This window comes from Pongo abelii, chromosome 8, assembly GCF_028885655.2.
Source record: "Pongo abelii isolate AG06213 chromosome 8, NHGRI_mPonAbe1-v2.0_pri, whole genome shotgun sequence".
In the NCBI taxonomy this organism is placed as follows: domain Eukaryota; kingdom Metazoa; phylum Chordata; class Mammalia; order Primates; family Hominidae; genus Pongo; species Pongo abelii.
The window spans coordinates 67,765,738-67,786,405 of record NC_071993.2 but is presented as its reverse complement, the minus strand read 5'-3'; the positions used below and the strand labels follow the sequence as shown (position 1 = coordinate 67,786,405).

The 20,668-nt window shown below is 38.1% G+C and overlaps 1 protein-coding gene and 1 non-coding gene across 2 annotated transcripts in view; one reads left to right on the top strand and one right to left on the bottom strand.

Moving 5' to 3' along the window:
* The window catches only part of LRMDA (leucine rich melanocyte differentiation associated), a 1,127,800-nt gene that overhangs the window by 820,083 nt on the left and 287,049 nt on the right, over positions 1 to 20,668 (top strand). The window lies entirely within an intron of this gene.
* Positions 3,307 to 3,408, bottom strand: LOC112135281 (U6 spliceosomal RNA). Its single transcript, XR_002916584.1, has one exon. It is a non-coding gene; the product is annotated as a U6 spliceosomal RNA (small nuclear RNA).

Below are 20,668 nucleotides of genomic sequence, written 5' to 3'. Positions count from 1 at the left end.
CCACACCTGGCTAATTTTTGTATTTTTAGTAAAGACGGGGTTTCACCATGTTGGCCAGGCTGGTCTCGAACTCCTGATCTCAGGTGATCCACCTACTTCAGCCTCCCAAAGTGCTGGGATTACAGGTGTGAGCCACTGCGCCCGGCCATCACTGGGTGTTTTTATTTTTATTTTGGTTACAGATGATAAAACAATTCAAATTGCTGAAAAAATATGTAATTTAATACTTTATTAATTTCCTTTTATTTTGCAACAAACCACCTTGAAATTTAATGGCTTAAAATAAGAGTTATATGTAAGATCACAGTCCTGTGGGTTGGCTGGGTGCTTCTTATCTGGACTGACTTGGTTGGGGCTGGATGGTCACAAATGGCCTCACATGTCTGGGGCTCAGCTGAGATGGCTGGAATAGCTTTCCATGTGATCTCTCTTCTTCCAGGAAGCTAGCCTGGGCATGTTACCTGGTGGGAGAAAAGTTCCCCTAACAGGAGAAGGAAAACTCCATGCTCAAGTACCTTTTAGGCATTTACTTGTATAACATTTGTTAATGACTCATTGGACAAAACTTGTTACATGGCCAAGTCCACATACGAGGGGTGGAGAACCAGACTCTACCTCTTGATGGAAAAGCAGTAAGGTTACATTGCTCAGGGAAGTGTATATAGAGGTAAAAGAAATTTTTGCAGCCTTTTTTGTGAATAATCTACCACCTACCCATAAGGGTTGTGTTATCTCCAGGTATTCAAGTAACATTGGCAGTAATTTCCATCTTCATACTTCGTCTCAGTTCTGCTTTTTTATGTAGTTCATATAGCCTTTTTAAATTTAATGTATTTTTTTACTTGGCATATAATACTTGTATATATTTATGGGATACCTAGTGATGTTTCAATACATATAATGTATTGCATGATCTGATCAGTGTAATTAGCATATCCCTCATCTCAAACATTTTTCGTTTCTTTATGTTGGGAACATTCAAAATCCTTCTTCTAGCTATTTGGAATGATATAATATATTATTGTTAACTGTAATCATCCTACAATGTTTTTTTAACATGAGAAATTATTCCTCTTATCTGGCTGTAATTTTTCATCCTTTAACAAATCTCCCTAACCCTCTCTTTGCTTTACCCTTCCCAGCCTCTTGTATCATCTCTTCCACTTTTCATTTCTATGAGATCATCTTTTTTTAGCTTCCACAATATGAGTGAGAACATGTGGTGTTTAGTTAGTTCTGTTCCTGACTTATTTCGCTTAACATAATATCCTCCAGTTTTATCCATGTTGCCGTGAATGACAGGATTTAATTTATTTTTATGGCTGAGTGATATTCCATTGTGTGTATATATATCACATTTTCTTTATCTACTATTCCGTTGTTGGATACCTAGGCTGAGTCCATATCTTGGCTATTGTGAATAGTGCTGCAATAAATATGGGGGTGCAGATGTCTTTTTGATATGATGATTTCCTTTCCTTTATATACATTCTTAGTAGAAGGATTTCTGGATCATATGGTAGTTTTATTTGTAGTTTTTAAGGAACCTCGATACTGTTCTCCATAGTGGCTGTACAAATTTACATTCCCACCAACAGTGTAAAGAGTTCCTTTTTTTCTCTATCCTCACCAACATTTGTTATTTTTTGTCTTTTTGATAATGGCCATCCTAACTGGGGTGAGATGATATCTCATTGATGTTTTGATTTACGTTTCCTTGATGATTAGTGATGTTGGGTATTTGAAAATATATTTCTTGGCCATTCGTATGTCTTCTTTTGAGCAATGTCTGTTTAGATCATTTGCCTATTTTCATTCTCAATTTTTTCCTTCACTCATTGATTATTCAGGAGTATGTTGTTTAATTTCCATGTATTTGTACAGTTTCCAGCATTCCTTTTGTTATTGACTTCTAGTTTTATTCTATTGTCATCTGAGAGGGATGCTTGATATAATTTTGATTTATCAAAATTTGTTGAGACTTGTTTTGTGGTGTAACATATGGTCTATCCTGGAGAATGTTGCATCTGCTGATAAGAATGTGTATTCTGTAGCTGTTGGGTGAAATGTTACGTAAATGTCTGTTAAGTCCATTTGGTCTCTGGTGCAGTTTAATTCCAACATTTCTTTGTTGATTTTCTTTCTAGATGATCTGTCCAATGCTGAGAGTAAGGTGTTGAAGTCCCCAACTATTATTGTATTGGGGTCTATCTCTCCCTTTAGATCTAATAATATTTGTTATATATATATATATCAGTGTTCTGGTGTTGGGTGCATATATATTTACAATTCTTATATTCTCTTGCTTAATTGATCCCTTTGTTATCATATAATATCCTTCTTTATCTCTTTTTAGAGCTTTTTACTTGAAGTCTGTTTTGTCTGATATAATTATAGCTACTTATGCTTGCTTTTGGTTTCTCTTTGTGTGGGATATCTTTTTCCATCCCTTCAGTTCAAGTCTATATATGTCTTTACATGTGAGGTGAGTTTCTTGTCAACAGCATATAATTGGATCTTTTTTTTTTAAATCCATTCATCCTGTCTATGTTTTTTTAATTGGAGAATTTAATCCATTTACATACAAGTTTATTATTGATAGGTGACGACTTACTCTTGTCATTTTATTCGTTGTTTCCTGGTTGTTTGGTATATCTTGTTCTTTACTTCCTCTCTTATTATTTAATTTTGCACTTAGATGTTCCCTGTAGTGATAGGTTTGTCTTCTTCTTTTGTGTATTGCCTTGCTTCTTTTCTCTTTCTTTCTTGTGTATTGTCTCTACCAGTGAGTTTTATAGCCATTTTTTGCATGTTTTCATGATGGTGATTATTATTTTCCAGATGTAAGGCTTCCTTGAGCATTTCTTGTAAGGCCAATCTAGTGGTGATGATCCACTTAGTTTTAGCTTGTCTGAAAAAGATTTTATTTCTCCTTAATTTCTAAAGGATAGCTTTGCTAGGTATAATATTCTTGGCTGGCATTTTTTTTTTCTTTTAGTACTTTGAATATGTCATCCCATTCTCTCTTGGCCTATAAGGTTTCTGCTGAGAAACCCATTATTAATCTAATGAGGGTTCCCTTATATGTGACTTGATGCTTTTCTCTTGCTGTTTTTAGGATTCAGTCTTTGACTTTGACTTTTGACAATTTGACTATAATGTTCCTCCAAGAGAACCTGTTTGGGGTGACTCTATTTGGAGTTCCTTGATCTTCCTGGATCTGGATGTCTATCTTTCTCCCAAGACTTGGAAAGTTTTCAACTATTACTTCATTAAGTATGTTTTCTGCACCCTTTTCCTTCTCTTAAATATATGAACTACACAAATTCATATGCCATCCTTGTGCAGGGGCCATGCTAATCTTCTCTGTATCATTGTAATTTGAGTACAGGTACCACTGAAGTGAGCATTTTTAAGAAATAAATTTTGATAAGATGGCCAATATCAGCAAATGGATTACTTCTTGACAGCTTAGCAACCCCACTGGAAAGAGAGCTCCTTCCAATAGTTCAAGACAAAATTTCAAGACTGACTTTTATTGGCTGGATTGACTTGCATTTCTTTTCTTTTCTTTTTTTTTTTTTTTTGGAGACAGAGTCTTGCTCTGTCACCCAGGCTGGAATGCAGTGGTGTGATCTCACCTAACAGCAAACTCCGCCCTCCCAGGTTCACGCCATTCTCCTGCCTCAGCCTCTCAAGCAGCTGGGACTACAGGTGCCTGCCACCACGCCCGGCTAATTTTTTTTTTTTTTTTTTGTATTTTTTAGTAGAGACAGGGTTTCACGTGTTAGCCAGAATGGTCTCGATCTCCTGACCTCGTGATCCGCCCGCCTCGGCCTCCCAAAGTGCTGGGATTACAGGCCTGAGCCACCGCACCTAGCTGACTTGCGTTTCAATCTTTGAACTAATCACCTGGGTCAGACCCACACCTCATACCAGGAACTGGGCTCGTGTCCATCAGAATCATATGAAATGAGAGGTGGAAGGCACTGGTTCTAAAAAAAAAAATGACACCCTGGTTGTTATAAAATGAAGAGTGAATTCATGCTGGGCATGTAAAAATAAGAGCTTTTGACTACACTCTTGTGCTTAGGTCATGGTATCAAGGAGATAACTAGATTTAGGCTTTTCTACTTAGGTTTATTGTTATTTAAACTCACTTCTCATAAGCCTTGAAAAGCAACATACATACCTTCAATAATGAGTCCGCAAGTTGAACTTTAAATATTTGCTTTACATATTTTTTGAAAGTCATATGTGCAAATATTTTTATATACATACTTATAAAGGTAGATAACATTTCTGCAGGATGAACCCGTCATGTAAACTCATTGATGTGCCACATGTGCACAATAGGTGGATTATGACTAAAAAACAAATTTAGAATGACATTTGAGCCATCTTGATAAGTTTATGGAGTTGTTGGAGAAGGAAAAATATTAGTGGGGAACAAAATTGTTGGCAATAAAATTAGAAAACAAGCCTCATGTAATCCCAGCTACTTGAGAAGCTGAGGTGGGAGGATCGCTTGAGGTTAGGAATTCAAGGCCACCCTGGGCAACATAACAAGACCCCATCTCTAAAAAAAATAATAATAATAAATTAGTCAGATGTGGTGGTATGCACTGGTAGTCCCAGCTACCCAGGAGGTGGAGGTGGGAGGATCACTTGAGCCTAGGAGTTCAAGCTATGTGCATGCCACTGTACTTCAGCCTGGACAACAATGTGAGACTCCATTTCTTAATGTAAACCAAAAGCCTTCAAATGCATATAACCTAAAATCAGGAATCACCTGGGTTCTCAGTGATTGAAATCTTTACCACCAGTGTTCACTCATGCTAGCCTCATGCTCCCAGCCTGCTCCACTCATGCACCCGCTTCTCATCAAAATGCTTTATTTTCTGAATGATTCTCTGTGAAAAGAACAAAGTAGGGTGATGGAAAGTACAGTCACTTGGCATTCAGGTTTAGGTTCTGGCTCTGGCACTGTGTGAAGTTTATAAGTCTTTTCCCGTTTCTGGGTCTCAGCTTCATCTTCTGTCAAGTGAAAGATTAGGGTAACTGATCTCAAATAACTCTCTGGCATATATGTGTTTGGCACCTACATCTTCTCTGATTGGTCCTGGGTTATTCAACATCTTTCCTCTGCAACTTATTTAGCCCTAGGTTTGGGGAATGGGCACTAACTTCTCCTGTACAGATTCTTTACCAAGCTTCCAAATCCATGGGCTTTAGTTTTGAGGTTCTGCTGGCCCCTGTTTTTTTCCCCAAAGTGAACCCTCTTGACAAATTCATGGTTTCCAGCAAGCTTACCAGGGGAAGTCATGCTGGCCGGGGTGACTTGTGACACTCTGTTTCCACAGCTGGCTCTGGTCTGTGCCTGAATGCTGCTGTGCCTGATTGTTACCAGCCATTTGCCCTTTCTTAAGCCCTTGCTAACCATTTTCTTTACAGAATATATATGTTATGTGCCCTAGCATAATTTTCCTCATAATGAAATAGAATCATTTTCGTAGAACTTTGCAATGTTGTTAACATTAGCATTTTCGGGAAAGTCTTCTTTATAGTTGTTTATAATCTCATTTTCAAATTGGAAAAAAATTCAAATGCCATCTTTAGAAGGATACATTCCAAACATTAAATGATTGACCTTTACTTTGGAAGGTACCTCTTGGGTCACCTTTTCATCTCTAGAGAGTTGATTCCAAGGCAAACTTGTTTCTGATGAAGTGTTTCAATGTGCTTTATTATAATCTGGGACCACAAAAGGAACTTCCAACAAACTTTTTTTTTTAAAAAAAGATCATCAATTTATCTCATTCTCTCTCTTTCTTATGCTTTTGCAAAAATTTTTTTATCAGTTTACAGCAATATGAAATTCAAAGAAAAATCAAAATAGAAAAAAACTCTCCAGTTTGAAAAATGGAGTTGATGTGCTATTTTAATTTGGTGATGATTCTACTGAGGCATTGTTTCCAGGTTTGCATGATGGTTACTTTATCTTTTTTGCCTTTTAGACTCAATAAGATATTTCTTCATAGCACATTGCTCAAGCTTCTACATAACCCATCTCACATAATTACAAAGTTTTGTCCCCTTGGACTATAAGCCCAGGCAGAGATGGGAGCTTGTTCATTCTTGGATCCCTACCGTCTTGCATAGTGCTTGCTATGTAGAAAGCACTCATAGGCTCAAGTGGAAGAATACTGTGTAGGAGCAAGAATAATTTGGGGGGTAAAATGTTGAACATGCATAAATATTGAAACAAAGAAATAAATTGATTTTGGTGATAGGTGACCCTGAGAGGGATAAAAGTATAACTCAGAGGCCCTCCTATGTTATAGTGGCAAAACCTCTGTTAACTCTGATGTCTTCTGCTACAGGTTAAAAAAGAATGGAAAGCTCTATTCAACCATTTAAAACTCTGCCTTCATAATAATGATGGATTTGCTGTCATCATAACTCATTCGTAGGTAATCTTGCAAGAGCTGAACTTTGGAACTACTGCCATTTGGAAGGGTTCCATTCACTCTAAAGGAAACCTGAGAATCTGAGTTCATTTACTTTTTGTTCCCCCTTTTAGCAGTAATATGTTCATTTACCTTTAATGTTGAAAGGAAGCAAGTTGAGGCCAGCCATGATGGCTCACATCTGTAATCCCAACACTTTGGGTGGCTGAGACCTGCAGATCACTTGAGGCCAGGAGTTCAAGACCAGCCTGGCCAACACAGCAAAACCCAGTCTCTACCAAAAATGCAAAAAATTAGCCAGGCGTGGTGGTACATGCCTGTAGTCCCAGCTACTTGGGAGGCTGAGGCATGAGAATTTCTTGAACCCAGGAGGCAGAGGTTGCAGTGAGCTGAGATTGTACCACTACAATCCAACCTGGGTAACAGAGCAAGACTCTGTCTCAAAAAAAAAAAACCAAACAAACAAACAAAAACAACAACAACAACAAAACACGGAAGCAGATTGAAATAATGTGTTTTCCATTTGCAAGTGGCATGGTCATTTTAGTTGAAGGCATGTCCACTGCAAGTATTTCGGTCAGCTTGGCTGCTTTTCATGCTGTTTGCCCAATTTAGCACTACAGATTTTGCTCTCTTAAATTCCAGCTTTATCCCATAGGAGAGGTGCAGATTTCTATTTCTCATCTCTCGTCTGTTTTAATTCTTTGGGAGAGGAGTCCTGAGTACTAAACAGAAAGGTACGCATGGAGAAATGTAAAACATATTTTCAGGCACCTTTGTGAAAGGAAAATTTAATGGGACATTATAGTACTATGGGAAATGGAGAGAGATAAGAATCATGCCCCATGCTTAACCTTTTAGACTCATCTTTGCCAATTTCTATGTGCAGTTCAGTAAATTAAATAAGCTTTCCTTAGCCTGAAACAGTCTGTGATAGTGCAAGCTTTCAGTGAGGTATCACAGACAGACATTCAGCGTTCAAGACAGGGGCCTGACACCTTTCAAAAGTGAAGGAACCTGTGGCAATTTTAAACATTCCAACCATATTAATTCCAGTGACAGTTATCCTCTAAGTCATTTGAAATGGATTCTCTCTCTTCAACTTTCAAAACTTATATTTGATCCCCATGACCTCTGGGGCCTGCACAGGGGCACTCTGTGGGACTGAGTGTGTGAACAGCAGGCGGCAGAAGCAGGAAATTGTTGATCCGGTCCGTTTATGTCTTTCCTCATCTTTTAGCTGTTCTCTATACCTTATTCATGTTTCTAAGGAAAAGCCTTGCATTTCCAAAAAAAAGGTTGAATAATGGTTTGGAGTTCTTTCTTTGAGGGCAATGTTTTTATTATTGCTCTTCTACCCAGGCTGAAAGTTGAGTGTCATCTGTCAAGCATCAGCAACTAGGCACTTCACAATCAATATTGGGCTCAGTGGTTGAGCCCTGGTTAATAGAGCTGCTTCTTTTCATGTGCTCACACTCAGTGCAGCCGAATTCTGCCTTCTCTGTCCTGGGAGGACACAGGGACCTGTGCCCTTCTCCAACAGTAGGATCATTCTCAGGAAGTGCTCCTCACTTTCCACATGGTCAGGAAGTTTTGGATGTCTATAACAAGCACAGGGGAGGCTTGGTATGGAGCCCAGTGTTTATACTTAAGAGAGTGCTGGGGGAATGGTCACAGAAGACCTATCAGGCCCTTATGGGCTGAGTTCCAAGGTGACTGTACATTGGTTATTGTTAGGGAAGAGTCAGATCTTCAGCTTTCCGTGTGTGTTAGTTTGATGTTATTACTAGTCATCCAAGTGTTAGAAATGACCTTATTAGTTCATGTCTAAGAAACTAATTTACAAACCAAAAGACTAACATGTTATTTCCATTTGGGTGAGGGATAGTATTCAGGAAACCACCAGACTGTTCACATTTGCATTCTAGGGACCTCCCTTCCTGGTATTAGACTAACTGGCAAAGTAAATTAATCATCTGCAAGATTTCTAAGTGAGAACGGATGATTGCATAGCTGTTAAGGTTACAAGTCAAATAGCCTGCGTTTGGAATCCTGGCCATCACCCTTAATCCCTACATGGTCTCAGACCAGTTACTTACCCTCTTTAAGCCTTGATTAACTGATCTAGAAAATGAGATACTAAGAGTACTTACCTCATAGAGTTGTTGGGAGGATTAACCAGGATAATAAAAAAGTGTGTATGAAAATGCTTGGCATATAATAAGTACACAATAAATATTCACACTAGTATTAGTAGTATAATAATAATCATCCTTTGTTGTAATAAAGGTAATTGGGTATGTTCCTAGGCCATTTCATCCTATAATGTTAGAATCTGGAGACTTACACCTGCTTCTCCATAGAATACTCCTTTGCAAGGACAGGATTACCTGTTAGCTGCTAGAGGAAGACTGATAATTTCTTATTTACCAACTCTTCTTTCTCTAGATCCTGTGCTGCTTTTTTGTGTTTATGAATACATATTTAACTACTATTTATAGAATATTTGCTATATGCAGTAATATTGTGCTCTTCATCATATTACCTAATTTAGTTCTTGCAATACCTGTTTGAGGAAAGAGTCATTATCTCCATTTTTCACAATAGGAAAGTAAGTACAGAGAAGTAAGAAAAGCAAGGAGGTAGAACAGCTGGGGCTTCAGCTTAGGTCTGTCTACTAAATTCCATGTCTATGACACTAGACTATCCTGCATCTTTATTTATAGCTCAGTATATTAGACCTTGAGTTAATTAGATTATTACTAATTTTATATTTATTACAAAGTGGCATTTTTGATGAGTTTTGAGAAATGCCCTTGTATATTTACATACACTGGATGACAATTTGAAACTTAATTTCAAAATTTCACAGGTTAGAATTTAAAAACTAGACTTGTAACAGGAGATGAGTTTGTTTTGATTCCGGAGAACATTCAATCTCTGGGTGATGATCCAATTAATATAGGCTGGAGTTTCCCAGATAGATCTTATGGGAAAATGATACAGGAGGGACACATTATCAAGAGTGCTGATAAATTCAAATTGTAACTAACCTCCCTTAGATAGACCCAAGATAGTCATGCCTCCTTCTATAGGGACTCTTTGGGGCATGATAGACCAGATGCCATGATAAAGAATGGCATTCCCACAGTTGAGATGAATTTCCACAGGTCACCATATGCAGCATCCTTTCTCAGCAAGAATATCCTTAACTTTATGCACATAATTTTTTTGTTTTTTTTAAACAGCTATTTTGAGGTATAATTCACTTATTATATTGTTTGCCCATTTAAATTATATAATTCAACAATTTTTGACATATTACACTGTAACTTTTAAAATTGTGGTAAAAATATATATAAAAAATTTACCATTTAAACTTTTAAGCATAAAATTCAGTGGCATTAATGATATTCAAAGTGTTGTGCGACCATCACAACTATTTATTTTCAAACTCTTTTTTATCACTCCAATAGAATCTCTATAATTATTAAGCAATAGCTCCCTATTTCTCCACTTTCCAGCCCTGGTAACCTCTATTCTATTTCTGCCTCTATGAATTTGCCTGTCTGCTTCATGTAAGTGGAATCATGCAATATCTGTCCTTTTATATCTACCTTATAGACATAAACCTTGAAAACAAGGTTTATCTATGTGGAAGCCTGTTTCAGAAATACATTCCTTTTGATGGCTGAATAATATTCCATTGTAAACATAATATTCTGGAATGAAGATGTGGATTCCATCTATACCTGTCAATCTTGTGAGTAAAATCACCAGTTTTGTGTGAAATGTCTCATTTGACACAACCAACTTGGAAAACATGTTGAGGATATTTCTAGAATGGTACCCAATCTATTGACCCTTGTATTATTATTTACTCGGTGTTTTTCTTGAAATCAGTTCACTTTTAAATGTCTTAAATATTTATCTTATTTTGTCCTAATTAATGTTCATGAAGTCCATAGGTTGATGTAATATTACATATTGCTATTAAAATGATTTACATATATTTGTTCTGTATACCTCCTAAAATGTATCTTCTACCTCAGCCACATATAGGCTGTCAATCACTTCTCTAATTCCCAAACTTGAGGGGTGGACTTTGTGTCAGAGCATACTAGAGTGCCAAATTCCCTATGGAACAGAAATGAAGAGGAGAGGAATTGTAACAAATATAACTTGGTGTGAAGGCCAAGGTTAACCCTAACCCAAACCCTAACCCTGGGAGTCAATTAGTAGGTTCAGGTCTGGGCCAAAACTGCTTCTAATCAGCTGTGTGATCTTGACACATAGTCCTCTGTGCCTTAGTTTCCTCTCTGTCTTAAGCAGGTTGAAGTAGATCATCTCCTCCTGTTCCTCATTCCTGGATGTCCTGCTTCTCTCCCACGTTCAGGAATGACAGGGCTAGTGTGTGCTTCTGCACTTGCCCTCCATGGGGCTGTACTGGAGGGATTTCCATTTCTTTGGCTTTGTGGTATTTGCACCTCTCTCTTTTCACTTCCCTCACCCCTGTTATATTAGATCAAACTCGATCTGATGTAACTCTTAATGATTTCCTTTTGAAGGAGGACATTAGGAGAGCCTGCATCAAGGACATCACTTACCTTCATTTAGAACTGTGGGCATCTGCGCTGTGTCCATTTCTTACAGCAATAAAATGGCAGTAAATCAGAAAAAAATGCCATGCCCTTCAGAACCTTGAGAATGAGCTCCAGAGCATTCTGCTTACAGAGATGTAGGCTTGTCAGTGAGTAAATCAGCTCTGTCCTTACGCCCCCATTGCATCAGGGAAATCTCTGACTTTGTGGGATAGGTTTGACTTGTCAGTCAATCTCTCTCTACCCCTATTTGAGGTTGAGAGTGTATCTCTCCCTTGTTTCCTCCCAGCATGTTTAGTGAGCTTATTGGCCCCCTAGGTTTTATTGCCAGCCACAGCTTAGACCTTGTCAGAGAGATTATTATATGAACCCTGGGTGACTTCTGACTGCAGAAGGGCCCTGGATTTACATTTTTGCATTCCAAAGTCAGGAATATAAATGACTAATGGAACACTGGGCCACCGAATATTTATATATCTATTTTGAAATTTACATTTCTCCCTTTCTTATGATGGGGTTTGCTGCTCCCGGGGTCGTAGTTGATGGGCTAGTAGCATCCGTGGTGACATAAAGCAATCATCTGGGGAGAGTTCTTCCCAGCCCCAGTGGCACACTGTGATGTGCTGCAGGTTATTATGCCAGCAATTCAGCAGTAATCGAACCCCCCATCTCCCTGGCCCTATCTCTGCTTCCCTTTTATGATGTCCAATAAATTTTACATGCTCCAATTTGCCTCATCCACCACCTAATACTGTTTGAATTAAGAATCTCTTCCATAGCTTTCAACAATGGGAACTTTGCTCTCTCCAAAATTATTTATAAAGGCCACTCGTGACTGTGCCAGAAAGGAGGCTGGACTGTGCAGGTAGAGACAGTGCACATTTGCTGGTCCATATAGAAGATGGGGTTGCCCAGTTGTTGAACTTGCTGACTACATGATATATTGAGATGGAAGAGGATGTCTATAGATACATACTAAGTTGTTTTGAATGAAAAAATTGTGTTAAATTAGGAATTTTTCAAAAGATAGAGCATCCATTTGAAAGTTCCCTGGTCCTTGATACTTTTCACGATATATAGTACATTTAATAATAGCAGTAACAACAATAATAGCAACACTACTTAAGCATTTACTACTAGCTGAATTATTCTAAGCCCTTTGTATGCATTTTAAAATTCCAACAGCCCCATGAGATTGAGCCTTTTTGTAAACCTGCTTATAAAGGTGGAAATAGGTTCAAAGAGGTTAAGTTCCTCAAGATTACATAGCTAGTAAGCAACAGGGCTAGGACTAGATGTTGTATTGTCTGATACCTGTTTTTAACATCACCTAATACCACCATGTGTTGTAGGCAGGAAGCAGAGATCTTGAGATGAATGTTAGTACATTTCTCATTCACTCAAGTCACTCACCTTTTCTCATTCACTCAAGCCACTCCCCTTTCTGTTCCCCGTCAGTATTTACAAAGCATCTATTCTGTGCACACCCTGTTCTGAACACTGGGTATCAATACAGCAGTGAAGATGGCCCGCAGTCTCTACTCTTGTGGAGTTAATATTTTAATACGTGTAGTCAGACAATAGACACGTAAAGAAATAAACCATGCACTTTCTAACATTGGTGCCTCAAAGAAAATGCATGAGAGCAACGCAATGGAAAGCGTACAGTTGGGGAGGGGAGCTATTTTCACTAGGATGCCAATAAAGGCTTCCCTGAAGACCGGGTATTTGAGCTGAGACCTAAATGTGAAGATGGCTGGGAGCTGGTGTATAGAGCACAGCGTTCGCTAGAGGAAAGGCAACTGTAAAGACCCAAGTCAGGAATCAGTGTCTTGTGTTGGAAAGCTAGGAGGAAGACCAGAGTGGCTGAAGCATTATTAGCTGTGGAGAGAGAGTAGATTATGAAGTCAGGAGATTGGCAGACCTCAAGGCGTGCAGAGCAGGGCAGGGAGTGTGGATGCCGTGGTGTTTTCAGTTCTTTCAATCAATATTTTACTTCCTGCAGCCCATTTTCTTTTACAGCCTGTCTTCTTTTCCTTCTGCTTTGACTCGAGTCTTACCTCATAATGGGCATTTTAATCCTCTCTGTGATGCAATCCAGTGCTTCTTGCTGGGCACCTTGCTTTGTTCCAGCTCAGGGCAGCATTAAAAAAGAACAGAGGAAGTCTCCAGCTGAGAGGGGCTCAGGAAGGGGTGCAGGTTGCAATCTAAGAGCTTTAATTAAATCAATGCCATGCACATCCTGTCCACAAAGCTAGGGGCAATTGCATGCTCTTTACTGACGCCATGATGTACACTTAAGAGCTGTGTGACTTCACAGAAGCAATTAAATTGGCCCGTTTAATCAGTGGTAAGGCCACCATCAATAACAATTATTATTTTTATTGATTTGATAAGTGCACAGTAGAAATAATCACAGAGAATAGCTATCTCTTTCCCCCTGTCCTTTGCCTAAATGGTAAACCCTAGGCTACCCAGGCCAAATCTATAGTGACCTCTTGAACAATTTTACTACAGATCCATATGTAATCAAGAATTCCTACCTTGGCTAGGCGGCTCATGCCTGTAATCCCAGCACTTTGGGAGGCCGAGGTGGGTGAACTGCATTAACTCAGGAGTTCGAGGCCAGCCTGAGCCACATGACAAAACTCCATTTCTACAAAAAGTACAAAAATTAGCTGGGTGTGGTGGCATGCACCTGTAATCCCAGCTACTTGGGAGGCTGAGGTGGGAGGATCCCTTGAGCCTGGGAGGTAGAGGTTGCAGTAAGCCAAGATCATGCTACTGCACTCCAGCCTGGGCAGCAGAGTTAGACCCTGTCTTGGAAAAAAAAATTCCTACCTTATACAATTTCCATGCTAAAAAAAAAAAAAAAAAAAAATCCATGCTTTTTCATTGAAACAGAACTTTTCAACTTTCCAGGCCTTTGATTGGTAACAAAGGAATGCTCCCTATGGCAAATAATTAAATCTGCATTTTCTCTTTCAGCCTCATCCATCTTGTTTATTGTTTTCCTGTAGCTCAAACTATGATCTCACTTTGGCCAGAAATGTAGGTTCAGTGATAGAAAACAGACCTGGACATTGCCTAGCTGTGGATATATACACGATTATGTGGATGTTACAGAACCTAAAGGAAGATCTAAGTGGCATTATAAGAAGCTGCTTTTACCCCAAGACTTTTATTATCTTTCTCCATCTCACTTATAGTTTGGTATCTTTGCACTTGTAGTTCCAAAAATCTGAATTACTTCCCCTTACCTTCTTGTTAATTAATTCCATATACTTGTGACCAAGGGAGAGAAGCAGACTCAAAGTATACCAAAATTGGAGTCCAGCTTTGGGGAATGAAAGAGTGAACCTTGGTTCAGGGAGAAAGAAGGGGCCCTGATTTATGTGTGCAGTCACTCAGTAAGAAAAGCTAAAATGTGTATGGGCTACCTCCCTCTCCACTATCCCACTGTGAGAGATCCATGAAGGAATAGGGAGGAACTGTTGGTCTTCCATGGTACTTCTCCTGGAGGATAGCATATGTTATTCCCACCTGACTTCATTAAAGGTAAAGGTCTCAGGAATCTTGAATGACAATCACAGAGATGCCCCCATTCCACCATTCACCTTGGATTTTTGGCCAGTTTGGCTTATCTGGGGGAACAGGGTTACAATTTGTCTACTAATATATGGACACATTGGTAAACTAAATTTAAATCCTCCTCAATGGACTTGATGCCACATGGGACTTGTATGGGGCATTGCTCTCACAGTTCTCATTCAAGAGCTGCTTTGTTTCCAGATAGTTCTACCGCTCTTCAGTAGAATCTGGGATCCATGATCTGTGAGGAGAAACAGTGACCCAGGTTGTGTCAGATGTTTTTATACGTACCATGAATGGCTTCTGACATCAAAAAGGTTTGGGAAATGCATTAAATTCAGTTTACCTCTTAGGCATTAACAAGATACATTAGCATGAGGGCTTTGAGATTCTAGAATAATTTCTCAGCATATTCCAAACAGACTCAGTCAAGGAACGCTTTGTCAGAGCAGGCCTATTCCCCAGAATATACATTGGAAAAGCTGGTCTGGAGGCCTGTATTAGTCTGTTCTCACACTGCTATAAAGATGCTACCTGAGTCTGGGTAATTTATAAAGAAAGGAGGTTTAATTGACTCACAGTTCCACATGGCTGAGGAGGCCTGAGGAAACTTACGATCATGGTGGAAGGCAAAGGAGAAGCGAGACACAACTTATATGGCAGGGAGAGAGAGCAAAGGGGGAACTGCCAAAAACTTTTAAAACCATCAACGCTAGTGAGAACTCACTATCACGAGAACAGCATGGAGGAAACTGCCCCCATGAGCCAATCACCTCCCACCAGGTCCCTCCTTCAACATGTGGGGATTACAATTCAAGATGCGATTTGGGTGGGAACACAGAGCCAAACCATATCAAAGACTAACCACTTATTTTTTTTTCCTGTAGGCTTGCATATGTACCTATACATGGGGTGAGCATCCTCTCACTTAGGGCAAAATTTTTAGTGAGGAATTCTATGACAGTGCTGCATAGATTGTATATATGATATCCCTGTTCCCAAATGTAAGCATCTCCACATGTATCCCTTCTAGACCAAAACTTTTTTATCTGGCTTCATGGAAAGCTGTAGTGTTTTGGGCTAGGATTTACCATTAGATCTAAAAATGGTGCATCCTTGGATTCCTTTTGTTGAATTTTGTGTAAATATTTAGGGTATTTACACCTTGACAACCAATGGCTTTAAAGTTTAAAAACATATTTAACTGACTTTTATACTTACTAATATCACATTATAGATGCTAAAGAATCATTGTAACCATTAGACACCGACGATTTCATTCAGAGTTTGTTAAAATCACGTTGCCTTTTTTACTATTTTTAAATAGTGTGATATCTAATCTGTTCATTGCTTGTGTGTAACTTTCCTAAACTTTGCCGTACCTCCATATAACTTGTACTATTATGTACCCAGTATGTGTGACAGGGTTCCCTGATGGCACTCTCCAAAGAAATACAATTTGGGCATAAAGTAATGGTGACTAAATTCTGCCCAGAAATGCTCTGAAATGGGGCATAGGGTTGAGGTGACATGTAGTTCTCTCTCCAGAAGCAGGGAGCTGGAGGCAGTCTCCTGTGTCCTCCAGTATGTTTCCCATCCAGTATCCCTGGATCAGGTGAATGAAAAGGGCATTAACTAATGGGGATATTACAGGGTGAGGTCAAGTGATCCATGTAGAGTTCATACTAGAGTACCGCCTTATAGGAAACATCCAAGTACTTCTATTGTTGTCATGGTTTTATTGTCTCCAAATATCTTTGTTTTCTTTTATGGATTTTTACATACTACCTTTTTTTGGACAGAGCAGGATTTACTTTTTTTTAGACAAAGCAGGATATATATTTCTAAACATTTGAAGATATTTGAAGGTATTTGTCATCATCATTTAGTATCCCAGGTATCCCAACCATTCCATCTTAATAGTATCTGAGTCATTCATAGTATATCCTAGACTGTTTCAGGATCACTAGTTTCAAATATTGGAATAAGTTATTAAACAAGTCTTTTATGAAGATCTTAAAATACACCAGGAAGAGAAATATATTTGCCCATATTTCCTCCATTTAGTTAATCCCATCTAAACTTGCTGCACATAAATCGGAAGAATTAAATAAATGAGTTGCGAAAATGGTGTTTTTACTATCAAATTAGATATGGATCATCTGGCTATAATGGGCCTGGGGCACAATCTGTGCATATTCATTTGAAAACCAACGGGGATGTTTCAAAAAGTGAGCAGGTCAATAAGAATACAATGATTTCTGTAGACTGGTAATGCATGGCCAGGCATTAAAAGTGGATATTGTATGCATCTGTGTGTGTGTCTTGGAAAAGTCAAGTAGAGCTTGATTTGGGTAAAACCCAAATGTGTCTGTGTTCTTTCTAGTCAGTTAGTTATTTTGTTTAGTTAGAACATAGTACCACTATGGTAAAGGTTATGTATTTTATTCTTATGAGAGCTGCTTTGCTATGTATCAGGGCAAAAAAAGAATGATGGAACATCTCTACTTTTTATAAAAATTAGATCAACAATCACTGTAATGGCAGAAAAAGAGAGTATATGTGTTTTGATATTGGAGCGGTTTTTAAAAAAATCATATATGTCAGTTTTAGACAGGATCACTCACTGCTTTTCTGCTCTAAAGGATGAAGATCACAACTTTCCCTACCATTCCCCTACCTCTCAATTTTTGTGAGTTACATTGTTATCATTATATTATTAATGACAATTGCATTCTCCTCTATAACAATGCTTTCCATAGTTGTTTAGTATTGGCTCCATATTTAAGTGAACTCAGAGCTCAGTGGAAGTTCTTTGGAAGTCCATTCCTGAATTCTTACTCAAACCCTAATTAGCTGGGCTTTCTTCTATCTTTTTCAAAAAGGGCTTATGAGGCCTGAATTTCTTAAGTTCCATGTTTGTTATATTTGAATGATATTTTAGTTGGGTATAATAGTTTTAGGCTATATACGATTTACATATATATAGAAATATTTCTTCATTGTTTCCTTGTATTGAATGTGATTCTGGATAAGTATGAGGTCAGACTGACTTTTCTTCCTTGTAGGAGATTCTTTTTTCTTCCATCTGGTTGTCTAGAGATTTTTTCCCCCTGAATTTTAGTAACTTAATTAAGATTTATTTGATTGTTCTTCATTCTTTGTATCATTTTTTTAACTTGCTAAACTCTTTTGAACTATATTTTTTTCTTCATTTTGGGGACTTTTTTAAGTATATGTTTGAATATATTATCTGTCACATTAATTGTACACATACAAATATTACTGTCTTTATTTCCTATGAGTCTTAAATTATCTAATTATTTTATTTTATTTTTCATATGCATTCACTGTGATTATGTCAAACTGTTGCTCTGTCAGTAATTTGATTTTTAGTGTGACCCCTCTGCTCTTTGATCTTTCCAAATTGCTTTTTAGTTCTGAACCATATTGTTTTGGTCTTTGTTTCTTTAGGTCTTCTTTTTAAATCCATTAAATTGTGTGTGTGTTGGTTTTTTGTTTCATCCTATTTGTAGTTGGCTGAGCTTCTTGGATATATGAAAAAAATTTGCAGTAGATTTGGTGAGTTTTTGCACAGTATTTCTTTAAATACTTTTCCTTCACAATCTCTTCCTCTTCTCTTTATATTAATACCATATACATATATGTTAGATCTTTTCATATTGTTCCACAGGTCCTTGAGGCTGTGTTCATTATCATTGTTTTCCTATTTTCCAAGTTGGATAATTTATTTTTATGTATCTTCGAGTTCACTAAATCTCTCCTCCGTTATCTTCATTCTGTTATTGAGACAATCTAGTGAATCAGTCTTTCTTTCTTTCTTTCTTTTTTTCTTTCTTTCTGTCTCTCTCTTTCTTTCTTTCTTTCTTTCTTTCTTTCTTTCTTTCTTTCTTTCTTTCTTTCTTTCTTTCTTTCTGTCTCTCTCTTTCTTTCTTTCTGTCTCTCTCTCTCTCTCTTTCTTTCTTTCCTTCTTTCTCTTTCTCTCCCTCTCTCCCTTTCTTTCTTTCTCTTTCTTTCTTTCATTCATTCATTTGTTCATTCTGTCTTTCTTTCATTCTGTATTTCTGTTGTTGTTATTGTTGTTGTTGAGAATGGGTCTCCTGTCACCCAGGCTGGAGGGCAGTGATGCAATCACAGCTAACTGTAGCCTTGAACTCTTGGGCTTAAAGATCCTCCTGTCTTGGCCTCCCTAGTAGCTGGGTCTACAAGCATGTGCCACTATGTCCAGGTAAATTTTTTCTTTTTTTGCAGTGATGGGGTCTTGCTTTGTTGTCCAGACTGGTCTCAAACCCCTGGGCTCCAGTGATCCTCCCACCTTGGCCTCTCAAAATGTCAGGATTACAAACATGAGCCACTGCACCTGGCCTCTAGTGAATTTTTTGTTTCACATGCTGCATTTTTCAGGTCTAAAATTTCTAAGTTTTTTATAGCTTTTGTATCTTTCCTGAGAGCTTCTACTTTTCTACTAATTTAAAGCAAGCTCAACTTTATCTCATGGACTATGCAGCTATAATAGGTGCTTTGATGCCTTTATTTGCTAATTCCAACATCTGAGCCATATATATGGATTTTTTTTTTTTTTTACACAAATGTGACCAATACTTATTTGTATATTTAGTAATTTTTGGCTTGTATCCTGGGCATTTTGAACATTATGTTGCTTCAATATTGGATGTATTACAACTCTGTGAAGAATATTAATATTTACTTTTTTGTTTTATGAAGAATTAGCCTCATTTCTTTCAGACTATGGGTTCTGTCTTGCCTTTTGTGGGTTCCAATCTTGGTTCAGTTTTCAAAGCCTTTGACATCCTCCTCTTGATCTGTCTGTGCCTGTACACTCAAGAGTTAGTATGAAACCTGGATGGTGGTTTACAATCCTCATTCCGTTCTCAGAGCCCTTGCTAATCTGCTTTGGATATGTCCCGCACATCCAAATACACAGCTCAGAGATGAGCTGGGAACTTGTGCAGTTTCATATACAGAATTAGAGTATCCCCTTCTCCAGCTCTCTCACTCTGGGGTTCCCTCCACACCTTCTAGTCCTTAAGGGCTGTTTTTCACAGCTGTTCAGCCCAGAAATTTGAAATAGAAATAGAAAGTAGAGTTTTAGATTTCCACAGTACTCCTATGTCAGACGACTCTGTGATTGGGGCCTGCATTTGGGGAAAAGCCACATTAAAAAAGAACAATAAACCCAGAAATTCACCTCTTGGTGGACAGCTTCTCCATAAGCCACTGGCTTTTGTTTTACTTTTCCTCATCCTCAGCATCCTTGTATTTTGTGCAGTGTTTAGTTGTAATCAGTGGAAGAGATAGGAGGTAGTGGGCTTACCCTCTCATGCAAGAGGCAGGCTTGCATTCAATTAAATTGCATTCAGCTGAGCCCCTCTTTTATTAAAGTCTTGTTCTTATTAAGTTGTTTTATAGCATAAAGCTATTTGGATTTTTTTTTCTGGTGTTCCTTTAGTTGTTGGGTCCTTTTTGTGTCTTTTGCATGACGTGCTTCTGTCCTCCTTTTCCTGGTTTTGTGGTTAGTCTGAATTTTTTGCTGTGCTATTTGTTTTCTCTCTGATCATGTTTGAGTAACTCTGAAATATACAGTGTGAATGGCTTCTTAATTATCTTGCCACCTTTCATAATATGAACTTCTTTTACCCTCAAAGTTGCAATTCGAGAAGTAAGTATTTCATGTTTTGTCCATGTTCTGAAGCTTGAGAAAATGGGGTAGGGAGGAGAATAGTTCAACTGAGAAGGGATGTGATCTTTATTAGAATAGCCAGACTTAATTCTCTTATCTGACATTCTGTTAAACCTTCATTAGGGTTTACTTTTGGGCTTTGGATCATTTCTCTAATTCACTGGGTCGTCATGGAATTTTCATGCCCATTAGAGGGTGTACCCAATTGTTAGTTTTCTGTGTTTCATTTGCTTTTCCCAGTGGTTACTTAATCCATTACTCAGTCAGAAGAAGGAGAAGAGAAG